The following is a 6,054-nucleotide window of genomic DNA, read 5'->3' as shown; positions in this document are numbered from 1 at the left end:
CATAGGCCAGTTATGAAATCCTGTGGATGTGGGGTTATTTGCGTTATTCCAGGAATCTCTGCTAGGAATCCATTGTTATGTTTGCCAGATGCTTTGTGTAAGTTAGAAAGTTAGATTGGATTGGTTAAGAATTCAACATACTCACCAATGTAATGAATGTCAATAAAAACTCCCTGCATTTGGTGCGGTGCTAATGGTGTAGGGGTTAAGCGTGCAACCATATTCAGAGGCTATAGTCCTCGATGTGGCCATCCCAAGTTCGAGTCATGGACCCCACGACCTTTGCCTAATGTCTCCTCCTCTCTCTGCCCCTCTTTTCTGTCTGCCTACTGTCCAAAAATAAAAAACTAAAGGGCTCTAGTGCTGAAAAACATCAAAATGTCGGGAATTATTAATAAGGATGTTTGTGCACAGAATGCCTAACAAAGTCCCTCATGTTGACCAGGAACAGAGAAAACCTCAAGTTTTGTGTGACTGTTTAACGTTTAGTATTTCTGCTGAATTATTGCAGAATTGCGGGTGCAATATTATTATTACCTCTGACTGGCGTTGAACATCATCTTTCTTATACAGCAAGTCTGCTTTGCTAAATTGTCCATGATGACAGCCAGAAGTACATGTAAAATTCTCATTTAAATAGGGTGGTCTACACCACTTTTGCAGCTGTTATTATTTGCCCAAGCAATCGTAGTAGACCACCGGCAACACGGCCACTAATGGCACTGTTTTTTGTTTTTTTTTTCGCACACGCAATTTCACGCCCCTTATCTTGGAAACACAGACCCTGAGTGTACAATAAAATCTAAAGAGTTCAACTTTGGCCTCATCTAACCAGACTATAGTCTCCCAGTATTTCATTGGATTGTCCAAATCTTTTGCAACAACCTTAAATCAAGTTTTATTCCAATGTTTTTTGCTAGAACATCATTTGTGGACTAATATGTTTGGACTTGTATGTCTGGCTTCTTGTGATTTTTGTTAACATCTGGTCTGGATTTTAAGTCAGTTGAAAAAGTAAGAAGCTTATGTGTTTAGTATTTATTTTACATGAATGCGCCAAACAAGTGAAGACTGGTATAAGTTACCCAAGCTGGTGGGACAGAAATTTTTGTCTGACATCTGAAGAGATCCAGCAAGGAAATATCACACTGTCTACACTAAAAGGAAAAGACATAAAGTTGACATTCTGTTCAAAAGGATAATGATCCTAAACTCAAAATTCCCATTCTGGATTTCAAATTCCCTTTTCCTAAAAATGTAGATATAGAGCTGAAAGGAGCAGTGTATTCAGATCAGACAATAAATCAAAGTTATTACACTCTGTTTACAACTAAAATATATGCTCCAGATAACATGTCTTGGTTTGGAAAATGTTTTCTATTTAAAAAACCTGTCAGTGTATGAACTTTGAATCATTTACTCTACAGAACACATTGAACTGGTTAGTATTCAATCTGAAATGCATTTGTTTAGACAGTCACAAGGATCGAAAGTATCTATGTTTCATGCATGAATAATCTGGAGATATTCAGAACATGCAGTGGGAACATTTGCTAAATCTTTACAATACGGGTCCAGTTTTGTTACCCAGATACTTTGGATTTGTTTAGTATCCAAGATGTGGATGTTGGGTTAACAGCTGACTCTGTAATGGAAAGAGAACAGAACCCAGGGTATCTTGAGAAGACCTATCTGTGCAGTGTCAAGCTCCATCTGAGATTTCCGCTTATTCTCTGGATTACACTCACAGTCTATTGCAGAACTGCTAATTAGTGGAACATGCAAACTTTGGACAGTGAAGGTGGACCAGATGCAAACTCTTCTAAATAAAGGCCAAGCTAGGATTTCTAAGGATACTTCAGATTCTGTTCGTTATCCAAAATATGCTTGTTAGTTTGAGTGCCAACTCAGTGTTGGACAAAGAACAAAAAAATTTTATTTTACATCTGTACATTTAAATTCTTCAACGTGTTGGTCTGGGTGGGTTTCTTCAGATTCTGTTTACTTTTTAAGCGCTGACTCAGTAATGGACAGTTCATTCAATGTTCAGTTCATGTACTTATTATTGTTATTCCTTTGGATTTCTGTTCTGTTCCTTTTGCATTTGGAATTATGAGTATATGTGTTAAGTAGTCTCCCTCAATCAGCTGCTCTGCTTCTCTTCTTCCACAGCTGCTACACATCTCGTCTGATTACTCCTCTTGTTTTGTTTGTCAGTTTCTCTCTTCTAACTCTAACTAGTATATAAACTCTTGTTTTCGCATTGTTCCCTGCTATATTCTTCCATTGTACTGCCTTATGGTTTGTTATTTTGCCCAGTTCTCTGTCCATGCTTCATGTCCTGTTATCCTTGTGATGTGCTGTAAGTTTTTCTTTTGTTTTCATTGAATATTTAAATTCATCATGCCGCTCCCAAGATCCTTTCTGAACTTATATCCTTTCTGCACTAATAAGACTGTCCAGCTGTGGGAACATTCAGTATTCTCTGGGTTTTTGTCTGAACACATCAGTCTGTGATCAGCGCTTTTGAGTGCCTTGTTGCTGAAAAGCGCTATATAAATAAACTTGACTTGACTTGATCATATCCTGATAAGATTATTTCATCTTTACACTGGGGGACACATCTGGAGCTCTAAATTATCTGGTGTTTAATTAAACACCAGACATAAAGTTACTGTAAATAGTGACTGACATCCACTCTAACCTGAACTGTGTACTGAACATGTCGATTCGTCAGTGTTTTTATAAGACCAGGATTTTCATCTATTTGTGATATGGTTCTCAAATTGGACAAACCTCTCCCAGAGATTATTATCTGTTTTACGTGAATTTGTCTTTGTCTATTTGTGTTTATTTTAGTTGTTTGTCTAATTGCACGTGGGTTTGTAATGTTTCCCACAGTTGGAACTCCCTTTAGCTGATGACGTGACATCTTCACACATCATGCAAAGACTCTGAGACAAGTTGTACCAATATTTTCCTGAACCTTGACCTGTTTCAGTTTCTGAGTAGTTGTTGCTCAGTTTTTCCTCGTAATAATTTTCTGTTCTTCATAATAGCCCTTTGTTTTTTGTGTGTTTTTTAAATAGCTCCAGCATAGTCATACTGGATGGAGAATGTGTTGGAACAATACTTTTCAACTCAACTTATGTCTGGACTTTGACTTGACCATTCTAAGCTATCCTGAGCTATGGATCCTCCAGACTTACCATGGACCATCCACTACACAATAAATCCCTACTTTTCGTTGGCCTCATAAAATCTAAACAAAATACATTGAGGTTTGTGGTCGAAACGACACAAAATATGAAAAGGTTTAAGAATAAATTTTTTACTAATGTGAAGCCTACCAAAAAACATAAAAATCTTCTAAAAATGGAAAATCTAAGGTATACTGCAAGATATTTATCTTTTATCAAACATATTTTCTGCTTTTGATAGTAAATATATTCAGAAATTTATATAAATTATTCAGAAAAGACAAATTTATAAAGACTAACACTAGCATAAGAGAGTAACCTAAATGCACAAACAGAACATAAGAAATAAGTAAGAAATTAAACAATGAACTAAAATGAAAGGGCCTAAACAACTGGATATGGAAAGGCATAAATAACAACAACAAAAATTATCAGAACACAAATACAAATAAAAACAACAACCCAAACACCCATGGATCATGACAGCAGCTACTTCTAACTAGACAGCTTTGACTGATTGCTAAAAACATCCCTGTTCTAGAAGAACTCCCAGAAATGCCACACTATGTACCTCACTGCAAAACAATGTACCTGAGTGTTTTTTTACACGCAGGTACATTGTTTTACAGTGACTCATTGAGAAAAAAAATGAACCTCAGGTAAATATACGCAACTGGAAAAACATTTAACTATCTTCAGATCAGCCGTTCCGGCAGGTCTGATTCTTTTGTACATTCCACACAGCCGCTTCCAGGTTGCTCCTCAGGACAAACTGTTGCCTAACAGCAGCAATCTGATAACTGAGCCTGTGCCCTGACAGACCGGCTGTTTTCAACCAGAACGGGTCTGCTCAGTTCATCTGCTAACGCTGCATCATGATGACACTTGACACAATGAGTGAATGAGTTCAATGAATCAGCAAATCCAAGTTAAACTGAAGTCCATCTTTACAGGCACTTGTTGGCAGCAAAAACAAGCTGATATCAGAGCTTTCTCTTCTGTCAATCGTGGAGTGTTAACTTAGCAACTGATTAAATTCACATAAATTCAGATTTAACATAATTGAGTAACTATCTGATGTTGTTTTCCTAAATTATCAGACCAAAGTGAGCTTAGAAGGAATAAAGTAGGAGAGGACTTGGCATTACTGCTAAACTGTTTAAAAAAATATGACTATCTAAATTAAATGTTTTGAGTTGTAAACATTAACCATTAATGTTTTGAAAATAAGCAATTTAAAAAAAGTTTCATTAGAACAGGATGATGGAAAGATCCTATATCCACAAGATTAGCTTTGTGTGGTTTTATTTTGGTTGTTGCCTGAAGTAAAGCTACTGGTGTATGAAGAAATCAAATCTGGACTCCAGTGCTTTTACATCGATCAAACTTTAATGTTTCATAGCCTTCCCATACAGTAAATCTAGTCAAAGTTACTGATGATGGGTTTGAGCCGGTTGTTAAAATTCTTGTTTTCAAGCCAAACCTTGTTAAACAAACACTTAACGAAGGAGCTACTGGTAGATAATAAAACACTTTGATTTTATTTAAATAAATGTGTCATAAGCAAGTTTCAGAAACATAAATATGCCTGTTGCAAACAGAAAAAAAAAAAAACTCAGACTTCCCAGTTCTGACTTCCAAGGTTAATGAAACACAGCAGGTTTTCTCTATACTATGAGTAGGTCTGTTGCAATAGATACACGCCTGAGAACCAAACTCACACATTTTGCAGTACATTGCAGTGAGTTCATGTGTACAGAGGCTGGCCAGCTCAAAGTATTAGCATAGGGCCAATTAAATCGGGGTGCATGCCTAAGTCCAGCATATTGTTCCATGCCCAAGAAGATAAATATATATTTTGGTCTAATTACAGGAGTCTTTCTGCAAATATAGTCTAGTCTGCACAACTTAAACGTGGTCAAAATAAAAATTAAGCTTTGGCTTCTGAGAACTTAAGATTCTAACTCCATTTCTTGCACTGTGAACAAAAGAATTGGATAATAGAAAAAGATAACACTACTAAAAATAGACCTAACATATACTGAGAGTTATGGTGACAACTAGACAACTACACTAAGTAAAACTAACAGCTAATTAGATTCAAACTAACAACTACTCATGGTCAAGTTAACTACTTGACTCTGAGCAGCTCTAGGCTACTCAGAGCTTGGCTAACAGCTACACACAGTTGAGCTAACAGCTATTGAAAGTTGAGTTAACAGCGACTAAGAGCTGGGTTAACATTTATCATACTTGAGCTAACATCTAATCAGAGCTAACAGTTACTAAGAGTAAGTATTACTCAGATTGAGGCAAACAACTTCCAACAGTTGATCTAACAGCTACTTGATTCAAGCTAGCAGCTAATTAGATTCAAGCTAAGAGCTACTCAGAGTTAAGTTAAAATCTACTCAGTTGAGTTGAGTTGACAGCAACTGTTGGAGTTGTTCTTCTAAACTCATGCGCGTTTGTTTATTTGGTCAAAGCATCTTAATTCTGTACGAGAAACTAGACTTGAATCTCTAAGAAAGAAAAACACGGACTGAGTAATAAAGTTGTTCACCCGGCCGGGGAGAGAGGTGCTGCATCTGCGTAGTCAGGAACACATCTGTTTTTCTCTCCCCTGCACCGTTCTTTTATTGAACACACACATACTACAGGAAATATACATTTTACATTTGTTGTGCAGCCCTTCTCAGTTTTCTCACACATTCTTCAGGAATCTTCAGGGAGAGGAGTATCATGCCTCCCTAATCCACTGCCGGCTTCTCACGATACAGACAGAAAACACCTGCAAGCTTTAACCTTGAATAATAAACACTCATTGTGTGACCACACTTGAAGCTACTGTTTA

The sequence above is a fragment of the Girardinichthys multiradiatus genome, chromosome 14, assembly GCF_021462225.1.
Source record: "Girardinichthys multiradiatus isolate DD_20200921_A chromosome 14, DD_fGirMul_XY1, whole genome shotgun sequence".
Lineage (NCBI taxonomy): Eukaryota > Metazoa > Chordata > Actinopteri > Cyprinodontiformes > Goodeidae > Girardinichthys > Girardinichthys multiradiatus.
This window is presented reverse-complemented; position numbering follows the sequence as displayed.